This window comes from Mustela erminea, chromosome 14, assembly GCF_009829155.1.
Source record: "Mustela erminea isolate mMusErm1 chromosome 14, mMusErm1.Pri, whole genome shotgun sequence".
In the NCBI taxonomy this organism is placed as follows: domain Eukaryota; kingdom Metazoa; phylum Chordata; class Mammalia; order Carnivora; family Mustelidae; genus Mustela; species Mustela erminea.
Window position 1 is genome coordinate 8,135,096 of NC_045627.1, and position 13,330 is coordinate 8,148,425.

General features: G+C 53.8%; 3 protein-coding genes and 1 long non-coding RNA gene across 15 annotated transcripts in view; 1 reads left to right on the forward strand and 3 right to left on the reverse strand.

Moving 5' to 3' along the window:
- ERO1B (endoplasmic reticulum oxidoreductase 1 beta) overlaps positions 1-13,330 on the reverse strand; it is a 358,900-nt gene that overhangs the window by 210,987 nt on the left and 134,583 nt on the right. The window lies entirely within an intron of this gene.
- Positions 1-13,330, forward strand: part of LOC116573396 — a 184,468-nt gene that overhangs the window by 123,340 nt on the left and 47,798 nt on the right. The window lies entirely within an intron of this gene.
- Positions 1-13,330, reverse strand: part of LOC116573397 — a 154,322-nt gene that overhangs the window by 92,106 nt on the left and 48,886 nt on the right. For 2 of the 5 annotated variants that reach the window (XM_032313493.1, XM_032313494.1), the window contains exon 1: positions 12,001-12,049. The exons of the other annotated variants lie outside the window; for them this stretch is intronic. The gene's annotated coding sequence lies outside the window, so the exon portion shown is untranslated. Of the gene's footprint in view, positions 1-12,000; positions 12,050-13,330 lie in introns of those variants that run through there. 5 annotated transcript variants of the gene reach the window in all.
- On the reverse strand, positions 2,949-4,705 carry LOC116573407. The gene is made up of 3 exons (XR_004278779.1): positions 4,632-4,705; positions 4,234-4,373; positions 2,949-3,511 (listed from the first exon to the last, which is right to left on the reverse strand). It is a non-coding gene; the product is annotated as an uncharacterized LOC116573407 (long non-coding RNA).

Consider the following 13,330-nt stretch of genomic DNA (forward strand, 5'->3'; position numbering starts at 1 on the left):
AGGGATGTGTTTCAGGGAACGCAACGCCCTCTGTTTCCCTAAGTGTTCCAGAGGTTGAATGGAGACAGGAGCATGGGAAATTGTGCAGGCGCCCTCAGCTGTTCAGGGCAGCCCTGGAAAACGTCCAGCGCTGTGGTTACTGAAACACAGGATTCCTGCCAGTGCTCCTGCTGAGGCTTGCCAGGAATGGACGGGGTCGGGGTGTGTGTAGGGCCCTGGGCAGGCCTGAGGAACGTTTGCCGTTTGGGCATGCCTAGGGAGTGGGGAGCATGGCCAGCGCTGTGGGCCAGCGAGGTGGGTTTGTAAGAAGAACTGTGACTCTCTGGCCCTGCTCCCAAGAGGCTCTGTGCTATGCCTCGATGCCAGCTGGTGAGAGGTAGAGTGGACCCGGGGCAGCAAGTGTGTGAAGCAGGTCCAGCAGCCCCTTCACACAGGCCCAGGGGACCGTGGCCTATGACAGGGGTTCTCCAGGGTAGCTGCATGGGGGCGTCCCGCCCTTGGGAACACGTCCACAGGTCAGACTCGGCTGGGGTGTGAAGGCTGGCAGAATCTGCGGTTTACGGGAGCCTGTGTAGTGAACCCAGGGGAAGTACGCTTTCCCTTCTGCAGCTCTGGGCATCCCCTTGAAGGTACAGCAGCTTGGAGAGAACCGGGACGGTTTGGTAGTGGAGGTTATGAGGGAGAGGATTTAGACCTGTCTTCCACCTCCTGGCTCAGACCAGAACGTAGTGTCACGGTTCTCTTGCACAGGAGAGTGCGGTTGGGGCCGCCAAGTCCTGAGCATGACCAGGTCTGGGCCTGTGCCAAGAAAGATGCAGAATCTCTTGTGCACCATTCCCGAGAGGCCATGAGCAAAAGAGACCAAGCTTTGACATGTGGCAGCGGCCAAGGGAGGCACGAGCAGCTTTGAAGGTAAAGATCCTTCAAAGAGCCGCACAAGGAGTCGCGTGGTGTGACAAACCCAGCCTACCCCAAAGGCCCGTGGACACCTCGTCTATTCTTTTCATCCCGAAACCGTGACATGAGCAAATCATGCCTGTGCCAGAGCATCCCTTTCCTTGTTGGTTTTTGACCCACCTTCTTCATTCTCCGGAGCGGCAGGGGCAACCCCATGTTCCCGGAAGCCCTGTCCCAGTGTTCCCCTTTTGGGTGCCGTTCCCTACCTGAAGAGACTTCGTCCTCACTGGTGGAGTAGTCCTCGATGCTCTCTATCAGTAGATCTGTAAGAACTGAAAGAGGAGCAATGCCGTTAGGAGAGAAGCCGCCTCACCCCTTCATCCCAGGTGCGTTGAGATGTCTCTGGGCCGTGCAGCATCTGCCTGACCCTTCTGCTGTGCTCTCAGAGGTTCACGGGGCTGGCGGAGCCGTAGCCCTTGGAGGAGACGGGGATTGGAGTTTCATGCCTTCTAATGAGACCAGGACGCTGAGCCCTGTCCCAGTGTCCCTCTCCTCGGTGCCGTTCCCTACCTGAAGAGACTTCGCCCTCACTGAGGGAGTCGTCCTCGATGCTCTCTACCAGTAGATCTGTAAGAACTGAAAGAAGAGCAATGCCGTTAGGAGAGAAGCCGCCTCACCCCTTCATCCCAGGTGCGTTGAGATGTCTCTGGGCCGTGCAGCATCTGCCTGACCCTTCTGCTGTGCTCTCAGAGGTTCACGGGGCTGGTGGAGCCGGAGCCCTTGGAGGAGACGGGGATTGGAATTTCACGCCTTCTAATGAGACCAGGATGCTGCAGCAGTCACCTCAGTGTCAGTTCTGCATGCCCATGACCGCTGTCCCCTCCCAGCGCAACCATCAGAAACTCCAGTCGTTATGGGACTCTTGACATGTGGCTCGTGGGAGTGAGCAACTGGACGTTTTCATTCTTTTGATGATTTCCGTGTACTGCGCTGAGATAATAAATGACTGTGTACAATGGATACTAGACAGACTCTTTCCTGGATCGCTCAGCGCTAGACACCAACCAGGAGCGAGAGAGAAGGCCTGCTCTCCCGCGTATTGCTCGGGCATCAGTGGCTGGCCTGACAGGGTCGTTGATCAAGGGAAGACGTTCCCGGGCTCACACACACCCACCAGGTGCTGCTGGAGGTCTTTGGACCCGAAGAGATTAAGGTGAAGCCCCAGTTCCTAGAATAAATGGGGAGCGGATTCCGTGCAACACTGATCTAAAGCATACAATGTGCTGCTCTCGGGACAGAGAAGCTGCTAGAATAGATAAGGGAACCATAAAGGAACACAACGAGCCACGGCGTTTCTGAATATGAAGAAGTTGGTGGTGGGTCTCTAGAAGCTGACCTTCCAATACCTTCGATGACTCTCCTGAGCCAACAGGAGGGTGCTGGCATACAAATAGGCAGGGGCACCTGGGAGCGGAAGAGAAATGCCCAAGGAAATGTGCTCATGTTGGCATCACGATGCTTCCGAAGAGGACCGCCCAGAAAAAGCATCCTCTTCTGAAACAGCAAACAGAGTGAAAAGGCAGCCCACAGACTGGAGAAACCCTTGGCAATCCTTATTTCAGAAAAGGTGTGTTCACTGACAAAAAGGGAAAACAACAAAGAAAACCAACCAAACAAAAGAAGACCGGGATTTCACCAAATGAAAGAATCGAGAAAAAGACTGGAATAGTCTGTGCTGCAAAGGGAACAAATAACTCGGTCAGTCAGACAGACATCGTACGAAAAGATGCTCAATGTAAGGCATCGTGAGGGCAATGCGAATCCAAAGGGCGTCGAGCTGTGGCATTGTCAGTTAGGGTAGCGAGGACCCAAACCAGGAATTCAAACCCAGGACCCATGTTGGAAGGAGGCAGAAAATTGGAGACTTTGTATGCAATTCGGGGAATGCAGACTGGTGCAACTACCCTGGAAAAGCCCGTTGAGTGTCCTCGGAAAGCAGCGAAAGGTACTCCTGTGGATCCCGCGCGTGCGAGTGAGGAAAAGAGATGTTGGAAAATCAGATTCTGTTCCAATACATGTTTCTCATGAGAGAAAGTCTTGTTGGCTGCCAGAGAAACCTGAAACCCTGATTTGGCTCTGTTTCCATTTCCAGGCACTGAACTCCCTTGAGTTGTCTATTGGCCCAAGCCTTCCGAATCTAACAAGGCCCTCTTGCATGGACAGATGGCCAGCGAAATGGGTGGTGATTGTCCTGTCACCCATGTTGAGGTTTGAGGTTCTCTTTGGCCACCTTGCAATGCACAGAGCACCCTTCGTTCCTACATGGAGGGGGCCCAGGTGCCCCCAGTGATGCTCAGTCCCTGAAGAAGACCTCATTCCCCCTGGGATAGGACACCTTTTGGGCCCACCTCCAGGAGCCCCAGCAAGGACCAGTGGTGGGTGTGGGATTTCCCTGGGAGAAGGCCAGTTGCATTCTTAGACACAGTATCTGCAGGGAAATGGTAGATCTCCATGGAGAAATGGAGAGAATTGGCCCCATCTGTTCCCTGGCCACTGCCCCTTTGTGCGGGTCCTCCCCGAACGGGCTGTTGCACACGGCTGCCCCGGAAGCCGCCTGCAGAAGGGAGGAAGTGTGTCGCAGCACTCAGTGCTTCCGATGAGGTTGGGAAGACGCATCGTGGGGCCTCTGATGCAGAGACGTGTGTGTGTGTGTGAGTGCAGTGTCAAGAGGGAGGTGCTGTGACCATTCTTGCCCGAGACCTACCTTGGCGGGAGAGCCCCATGGACACTGACTCAGTAACAGGGAGACACTTGTGTCTTTGGGGCACAGTCTAGTCCTTCCTAGTTAGCGACGGGGTTTGTTTTCTGGGGGAATTGATGTGTACTTGCAAGGAAAGAACACCTCTTTCAGTTGTAGGTGTTGAAGAGTTTTCCCATGAATGGACATTCATGACGTGACAGGGATGGGAAATCTCCCTGAGAACGTGGACACCATTAATTGCCATTTTGAGGGGACCAGACACGTTCGAGGGCGCAGCATTCATCCACCTGACACACACACACCAACCCTGTGAATCACAGCGCATGGATTCCCATGGAAACAGACCTCGTGCCCAGCACCCGATCCTACAGCACTTAAGAGCAGCACGGTAGCTTCTGGGGTTAGGGTCACGAGGCCTCACGTCTCGGTCCAGAACATAACCCTTAGTCTTATTGCAACAGGATCTGGATTCTGGGTGGCTCTCAAGATGGAGCCTGCAAGGAAGCCCCACCTTACCCATTCATTGTCCAGGTTGCTCCAAAGCAATGAGTGACTCTAGAGGACAGCATACTTACCACTCTTTTTTTCCAGCCGGGCCACCTGCGATTTCAGAAAAGACAACATGGTGAACATCAAGTCATGCCTCGTCCTGTGTGCACAGCTCTTTTGTTCTCTTGGTGATGGGCAGGGTCATGGGCAGCGATGTGGAATCCACCTAGAGGTCGCATGCCCTGGGTCCATTGGGTGGCACGGCGGTGTCAGTAGCACCCGTGAAAAAGCTCACGACCCTGTGGACTGTAACCGAACCTGCTGTTTCCTGCAGGGTCTTTGGAATGGGGTCCCCCTGGCTAAGAGTCGGTCCCTCAAGAATCTCCTCACCACGGACATTGTACGTGCTGAAGTGTTCGGATCTGACTGCGAGTATCAGAGAAACAAGGGATGCTGTACCTCACCTGAAGAAAGGCTAACTTACCACCTTGGTGAACAATGGGACCTCTCCCTCTGTGCTGTCCACGTCAAGGTCATCGTACAGGCTAGCCAGGGCATCTAGGTGGATAGACACAGAGAGTGTCGGGACCCCGACGGGACTCTTTGGGAATCGCTCGGGGAGCTTTGCTTGGCATGCACGTGTGGACAAGTGTGTGGAGGTGGGGAGCTCATCAGTATGGACTGAGCTGCAGTGGGCCCTTCCTGGATGGAGGATGAAAGGTCCTGGAGAGGAGCAGAGATGTGAATAGAAACTCTGGCTCCTGTTGGAGCTACAGGGCCTAGGTTGGCTGTGAAATAGTCCATCCCCAAGGCACACCTACTGCCTGCCCCCAAAGCTGCACCACCTAAGAGCAGCGCAGTAGTTTCTGGGGACAGGGCCATGAGGCCACGGGTCTTTCCCCAGAAAATCCCTTTCTGTTACTCCGACCCTTCTTCTCAGTCCCGCCGGACCTGGAATCAGGGTGGTTCTCGTCGTGGAGCCTGTGAGGAAGCCCCGACCTTGGCCCTTTTCCAGGTTGTTGCAAACAAGTGAGTGACTCTAGAGTACAGAATACTTACCGCCGTCCTCTTCCAGCAGGGACACCTGTGATTTCAGAAAAGAAAACAGTATGAACATCAGATCAGGCTTTGTCCTGTTTGCATGGCTCTTTTGTTCCCTGGGGGATGGGAGGAAGCCCGATGCGGAAGTGTGCTAGAGGCCCGTGAGCCACAAAGTGTGAGGAGAGCAAAATGAGTCCTCCGCAGATGCGCCCACTCTTCCTAGAGGTCCCACGTTCCAGGTCCCACTGGACAAAATAGGTGGTAAGGAGGAATAGCTGCTACCCGTACCAAAGCTCCCTGCCCTCCAGATGGTAGGTAGGTGATCCTGCTGTGGTTGTCCCAGCCCCCCTGCAATGCCTTCGGGGTTAGGTAGCATTTGGTAACAGATTCTCTCTCAAACTTCTCCCTACCCTGTCAGTGGTGCATGCTGAGATTTTTTTTATGTGACCTTGATTTAAAAAGCCAGAAGAGTTTTGTGTCTCCCCCAAAGAAAGGCCAGCGTACCACTCTGGTGTAAAACGGGGCGTCTTCCTCATTCTTTCCTGTTGAACGCTCACCCGCCTGTCCATCTAGCCAAGCTAGGGAGAGATCCACAGAATGGTCAGTCCACTGGTGGGGCTCGGCAGGAAGAGCTCAGGGAGTTTCGCTTGGGGTGGGCGTGCCCGGGAGTGTATGGCGTGGGTATGGACTGAGCAAGCTGCTGCTGCATCGAGAGAGGTCAGGGCAAGGAACAGGAACGGAGGGAGAAATATTGACTCTGAACTTGAGCTACAGGGAGTGGAATCAGGGTGACCTCTTCAAGCAGAAAGGGTAAACACTAAGAGACACGTTCCGTACTGACAGGCAAGTTCCTCCAACCAGCGACTGTGTCATGGTCATGGTCAAGACCGTTTCTTGGCTGCTCCCACCTACCTCTCGCCTCTTCTAGGAGATTGTATTTCTGCAGAAGAACACTGTGTGGCAGGGTTGCATTCAATGCAAGCACAAGTACCCTAGAGGTTTCTATTTGTTCCTGAGTCATGCAGGGTCAGGAAAACCAAAGACCCAGGATTTCTACGTACTGAGATCTGACCATTCCAACAGAGTCCCCATCCACAAAGTGCTGATTCTTCCCCGTCTTCCTTTCCTGTGGCATGTGGGTGTGTCCTTGGAGTCCGGGGGACCCAGTTTCCCAGGACCCAGCTCCCCCAGTCAGGACCCGGCAAGTTCACAAGAGAGCGGTAGCCAGGCGAGAGAAGGGCACTCTCTAACCTGGCCATGTAGCAGATTGTCAGGAAGTCGGATCGGGCCCCAAGCTAATGATGCAGCTTTCCTGGCCATTTGCCAGTGAGCCTTCCCTCTATGTGCATTCAAGATGGGAGCGTTTTTGTAAGGCGGGTGGTGATGTTTGGGTCGACTAAAGTAGCTTCTGATTCCTTTGTGTTTTGACCCTGTCTGAGAAACGTCCCGAGCTAGGACAGATGTGGGCCCCTTCCTTTCTCCCCGTTCCTGTCTGAGGAAAGGGAATCCTGAGCAGCCCTCCAGGTGGAGCTGGGGTCAGCGAGGAATGTGGTGTCCTAGCAGGGTGTGTGCAGCGGGGATGAAGGAGGTTTGGCTCTGAAACTTTGACCCGTGCCCTCAAGTCCATTCAGCGGGAGATGTCTTCTGGTGAAACGCACGCAGTCCACACACCCACATGCCCGGTCCCGTCGCATCGACCCACACGAAAACGAGCCCCAACCCTCCGACGCGCCAAGCACACCGCCCGAATGACCTACTGGTTTGCAGGGACTGTAGCACAGGGTCCTGGTTTTCTGCAGGACACTCCGTTTGTTCAGTCCGCCCCAGCCTCCCTTCCCGGGAGGAACTCAGAAGGGGGGAAGCTCTCCAGACCAAAGGAGGAGAGAAAGCCCTACCTTGTACAGCTAGATCTGTCCTCCTAAAGGGAATGATGGGGGAATATGCATATGGGCTATATCCAGTCGCCGCCTCCTGCAGTTGGAGAAAGGGAAACCCAGTGAGGATCCCCGCACCCCGGGCACACCGTGTGCACACATCTCTGTGCCCTTGGTGTGTGTCGTAAGCAAGCTAGATGGGATGCGGTCATTCGTCTATGATCCAGAGGAGGAGGAAATGACCTCCCGAAAAGGCTCCGGCTTGTTATGTCAAAACTCCCTGTCCATTTTCTTCTGCAACTCATATCCAAGCCATTTCCCATAGACAGAATGAGCTGGTGGAAAATGCTCACGACCATCCATTGCCTAAGCAATGGTGGTGATGATTTCTCAGTGCCCGTCTCAATCCACTGTCCGTTAATGGTAGAAACTCACGGCAGGCTCTCAGCACCAAGGACATTGTCTCTCCCCTCTGGCTTGGCCATGCTCAGAGTTCGTGGAAAGAGAAATGACATACTGGTTGTCCCTCAGAAGCACAAAATGACTTTACCGAGGTGACCGAGCGGCTTAGACATTGAAGCTTCTGCCTTCAGCTTAGGACCTGATCCTAGATCCTGGGATGGAGGCCCACATTGGCACCCTGCTCGAAAGGGGAGCCTGCTTCTTCCTCTCCCTCTGCTACTCCCCCTGCTTGCGCTTTCGTGCGCTCTTTGCCTGTCTGTCTGTCTGTCTCTCTTTCCCCTTCTCTTCTGTCTTTTTTATTTTTTTTAAAGATTATATTTATTTATTTGACAGAGAGAGATCACAAGTAGGCAGAGAGGCAGGCAGAGAGAGGAGGAAGCAGGATCCCTGCTGAGCAGAGACCCCCGATGCGGGACTCGATCCCAGGACCCTGAGATCATGACCCGAGCCGAAGGCAGCGGCTTAACCCACTGAGCTACACAGGTGCCCCTCTTTCTGTCTTTTAAATAAATAAAAAGTTGAGGAACAATGAGTTTACCTGAGGGAGAGTCGGAGTTTCCTCCTCGGCCCTCAAAATGGGTAGCTCTTCTGTCAGGTCCTTGCGGGGAGCTAGGAGGATACAGAGGCACCGTGAGGACACTGGTGAGGCTGCTCAGGAAGTAGGCGGGGAGTTTGGATGGATGAGGACAGGAGGGGGGAGGGTGCCTGCGGGAGCATAGGAGGTATGGGCCGCACTGCTGCCGGGCCTTGTCCTTGGTGCAGAGGGGAAGGGACAGAGAGGAGCAGGGAGGAAACGCAAAGAGGGTTCTTGTCTTTCTAGCTAAAGCGAGCCTGATCAAAGCTAAATAGCCAGTCCAGTACATGGGAAGCCTAACCTGGCTTCTGTGTGAGGACCGAGTCCCATAACCTCTCCTGACTGACATGCCACTAAGGTGTCCCACGCTCCTGCTTTGGACATCAGCTCTGGGCCCAAGATCCCCACCTGCTGCGACTATATGCATCACGTCTCTGTAAGATTTGGCATGGCATAAAAAGCAGCCTTGCTTGCCGGGCTGCATTCAACCCTCAGGAAAGGAGCCTAGTAGTTTGCTTCACTCATCCTTTCTTTGTCTTCAGAAAATCCCATGTGCAACACTGGAGAGCACGGACATCGTAGCTTCCATAAACAGCCGGCACCTTCGATGAGTGTGATAGATTCCTTCCACTATTCTTGAGCTGTCCCGTGTGTGTGTGTGTGTGTGTGTGTGTGCGTGTTTCCCCTGAAGACAGTGGCTGTCCGAACCCTCCCAGGTGTTCTGACCAGTGGGAAGTTGCTTACACAGAGGAGTTCTTGGAGTGTGTGCTGATAGGATGTAGGCCTGCTTTGCAGGAGATTTGCTCTGGGTTTGTTGGGTCCAAAGCTTCCACCCAAGCTTGACCTTGATTTCCTATTGACCAGTGATGTTTGAGTGTGTGCTTATAGAATCTGAACCTTCTTGAGGCTTAGGGAAATCTTATCAAGTACAGTCAGTTCCCTCCATGATGCTTTTCTGCCATTGGTCGGTCGTGTATACACACTGAGACCCGCTATGACCGATGTTGCCCTGTTCTTTCCTCCACAGGTCCACACGCTTTCCATCCATGTGGGCTTGAGCACAAGGATTTGGCTTTTCTCTGTGCACATGACTCTAGGGACTAGGCTGTAATCTTGAACGTGGGCTTCTAAGCTTGCCCTGCCTTCTGTGTCCATGGAAACCACTGTGTCATGCTTCGTCCTGTCGGGGATCATGATAGAATCTAGGTATTTGGCTGTGTGCACAGATGCTTATGGCCCTTTGCTAGCTAGCACCCATGGTACATCATGACCTTCTGGCTGAGGGACTAACACAGGTGGGTAGGCCAGAGCAACTTTCAGATTGGAACCTGAGCTCCAATCTTGGCTTTCCAAGTAGGAGGTCAAGGGTTTGGTCCCTTCATCTCTGCACCATGCCCGTCTCAGGAAATCAAAGGGAAATGTCCTCCAGGTACAGCTGTGGTGAGTAGGGGAAGGAGTATGTAAAGTGTGCCAGGGTGATGAGAGTGTTTTGGAAGGGTGACACTGTGATTGTGGTGGAAGTGTGAGAAAGGTCTTCTAGGAAAGGCACACAATCATGTTCACAAGCGTAATGCATGGGGACACACACACACACCTGCACACCCCCCCACACACCCCCATGCACACAGGGCCTTCATCCCACGTGCACACAGATCAGCCCTTCCCTATGTACGAGTTCTTCCAGGCCCTGTTCGACGTGGTGACCGTGCCTCACCAGACAGTCTCAGTCAGTATCCCCCAACCCCCGTTCCTTGTTGGAACCCAGAATCAGGGGGCAGGCTTCTTTGTACTCTAGATTTCCTCCCAGAGCCCGATGCTCTTAAATACGTACAGCTGTCCTTGCTCCCAGCGTCTACCTGCGATTGGGGAAAAGGAAACACAGTGAGGATCCTAGCATCCTGTCTGCTGTTGGGCCAGCTCTTTGGTTTGGGCAGGACTTCAGGCAGTTAATTGGATGAGGTCCCGTGGTTGAGTCCATGTCCCCCCGCCCGAGTTCAGGAGGACCGTTTGAATGATGCTGGAGCATCATTCAATCTCCGAAGTCCATTCTGATCAACAGACAGAACGTTCTCTTTCAAGGAGAAACCTTTTCTGCTGAAGAAGGTGTTTGATCCCATGGAGTTTGTAACTGAGGCTGTCCTGTGTCATCACCCTTTTTGGGTCCACTGTGTGTAAGAGGTCAGACCCAGCATTCTTCTACGAGGGGAGGCTGCCACCCCCTTCCCCTGGGAGGTAAAGTGCCCGATGTTCATCAAACTCCACTGATGGAAGAAATCAAGGAAGCACCATTTCTGTCTCTGAGAAAGAGAGGTGAGCTTACCTCAGGGAGAGTTGGGGGACCTTCCTTTTTCCAGCTCCTAGGAAGGTCATTGGACTGCCCCTCCACCCGGTCTAGGAGAACAGAGAGGAGCTGTCAGGACGTTGGCTGCACTACTCAGGAATGACTTGGGGAGTTAAGTCTGCTGGATGTGGATGCGGGGCCAGAGGGAATGGACGTGAAGGGTGACCAAGCAAGGCCTAACTTGCCAGTGGGCTAACAGTGGTGGACACAGTGGTGGACACCGTACACAGTGGTGTACACAGAAACACAGAGGAGGGGAGCAGGATGGAAAAGGAAATGGGGCCTTGGCTTTCCAACAGAGGGGATGTCATCAGTGGGAACTCATCAGCGTCTGTCTGGGAAACACTCAAGACACCCTGGGTTTCAGGGCGTAGTCCCCTGAGCCCTCCTGCCCACTGTGGAGTCAAGCCAGCTTGCCACTTCTTCAGCTGGTCATGGGGCCTGTTCAGCTGTCTTCCGTGCACCTCTGCTGTGTGACCCTATCAGTCCTCTATCGTGCCTTGGAGGAGTGGGTTTTTCGGTGACGGAATCCAAGTACTGGGGACGGTTGTACTTGTTAGTACGCGTCCGTTAAGTGACACTGCTGACATCCGTGATGCTTTGTAGACTGCACTGCCATCTACGGGGAAAACGTTGCCATCCTATCTCATGGAACCTCTGTACCCGTGACATGACCGGCCCTCCCCCTTTCCTCCCTGCACCGTCCCTTCCACTTTCTGGGTCTATGAATGTCCCTATTCGAGTGTCCTCAAAGCCTGGGATCGTGTAGAGGTACACTACTCTTTCCTTGTGTGCTTGCTTTCAAAATGCGTGTTAGGTTTCTAGGGTCCATCTGTTTCGTAAAATATTGGAAACGTTTGTTTCTTCTTATGCCTGAATTGCACTACATGATGTGTATGGATGCCATTGAATGTGTTCTTTCCTCCCATGATGGATTTGGGGGCAGTGCCTGTCTGGGGCTATTGGGAACCCAGCTGTGTGAGACTTTAGTGTGCAGATTTCTGTGTTTCCAGAATGAGAAGACGTCACCGAATGCATTGGCCCCATTTGTAGAACGGTAACCACGTGGAATCTACTGGGTACTTGAGTTCCCCAAATGTGGTGAGGTCGTTTTGTTCCTTTGAAGATACGTAGCACACCCATGTAAGATGTGGCTAATGGGCGGAAGAGGAGGGGTCCAACGTGAAACCTCCTGTCGTATTCTGGTCCATTTTTCTGTTCAGCGTTCCTGGCGGAAAACATAGTCTCTTCCTTCCTACACATCTAAGAACCATGTTTCCTGGGGAGACCTGTAGGGACCTGTGTGTTCCAGAAAGACCTAAGATCCATCCCTTCAGCTAGTAGACACTTTTTTCCTGTGCCCCTTGGATCCAGTTTGAATGAGGATCTCATCGTGACTTGTGGACTTAAAAGGGGATGGACGGACGCCATAGAGGAAAATGGCTACCAGTGAAATCAGAGGACAATGTGTCTCAGCAGTTTTAATAGCTTCGGTTATGTCTGTGCTACTGAACAAAAGAATGTGTCTCCAATCAACGTAATGAGTCAATCCCCAAGGTACCTTCCTCGGTGTCCTCGATGGTGTAGACCTCATCGTGGAAGGAGAACCGGACTCTCTTCTTGGGTTCTCGTGGAGGGGGCGGCGTGGGTGGGGGCACCTCCACATCCTCGAGGAGACACTCCGCACAGATTTCTGAGAGACGCACAGAAATAGAGAACGGTGTCGGCACCTTGTCGTCAGGAGCCAATAGGGGGATTGGACATCCTTTCCTTGTAGTCCATCCGTCTCCTGCCCCTACTCGCCAGGTGCCCAGCAGGCATTCCTCCCTCCAGGTGGGACTTAGGACGGGGTCACCATGTGCTGTGCTCTGAATTCTGCCCCCTCCCACACCCACAGGTTCTGTGGGCAACGGCTTGTATGGAGCAGAGACAGGACAGAAACGCAACAGATCGCCGTGAGCATGCGTGATGGCCTGGTTCACATCCATTGAGCAGCCACACCTACCCTCTGTGCCCTGTTTCCCAGCCCTCTGGCTTAGACGTTTGTTTGCCGCCACAGTGTCCCAAGTGATTGAGTCCAAGGAGCGCCTGGTACCTAGGGGAGGACTGGATGCTTCCCAGCTGCTCGGCAGGTGTTGAGGAAGGGACCGCCTAGGGACTCAGCTAGACGGCTGGCTGTGGGTGAAGCCACAGTGGAGGACAGTGGAGGGCCCTGAAATGTAGGGTGGTGAAGGGACCGTCCAGAGTTGCCACCCTGATGAAGGATGGAACTGGGACAGGTATGTTGTTGTTTCCCTGTGGCCGGAGATCCCCGAGCCCCTGACACCAACCCATGGCCCCTGAGAAAAGGTCCTGAAGCCCTGAACCAAGCGCTGCCCTCACAGTCTCAAATCCCTCTGTGCCACTGTGTCTGTAGGGGAGAGCGAGGGCCACGAGACCAGCCTCAGTCCTCACTCACCTCTGTGTTTGGGGCCCTGACATCAACTAGGTGGCGGTTTCTGCCCAGTGGGGCCCTAGTGAAGGAGCAGGAACGGGTAGCATGAGCCACGTTCCCTCACCTCTCAACAAGGTCAGTGCAGTCCCCCAAGGCCGTCCTGAAGGCCATTTGCAGCCTAGGCTCCTGGCGTTCTGCTTGGCTCCCAAGCTGATTCAAACTCCCAACAATCACATAGGACCCGGCCGAGAACTCGCTTGCCTAGAGCTCGTCTGTCCCGAGGAGCAGTCGTTGGTACAAACGGACATGGAGGTGGCCATGTGGTTGGTTTCAGGAAGGAGACGGATGATGCTGAGTGGCCCACTCTTGCCGTGCGGAATGCTCTGAGGAGGCTGAATGGAAGTGAGGCTACCCTGGGTGGAGTGAGTCGCTCCCTGCTCTCTCATTTTTCGCCCGC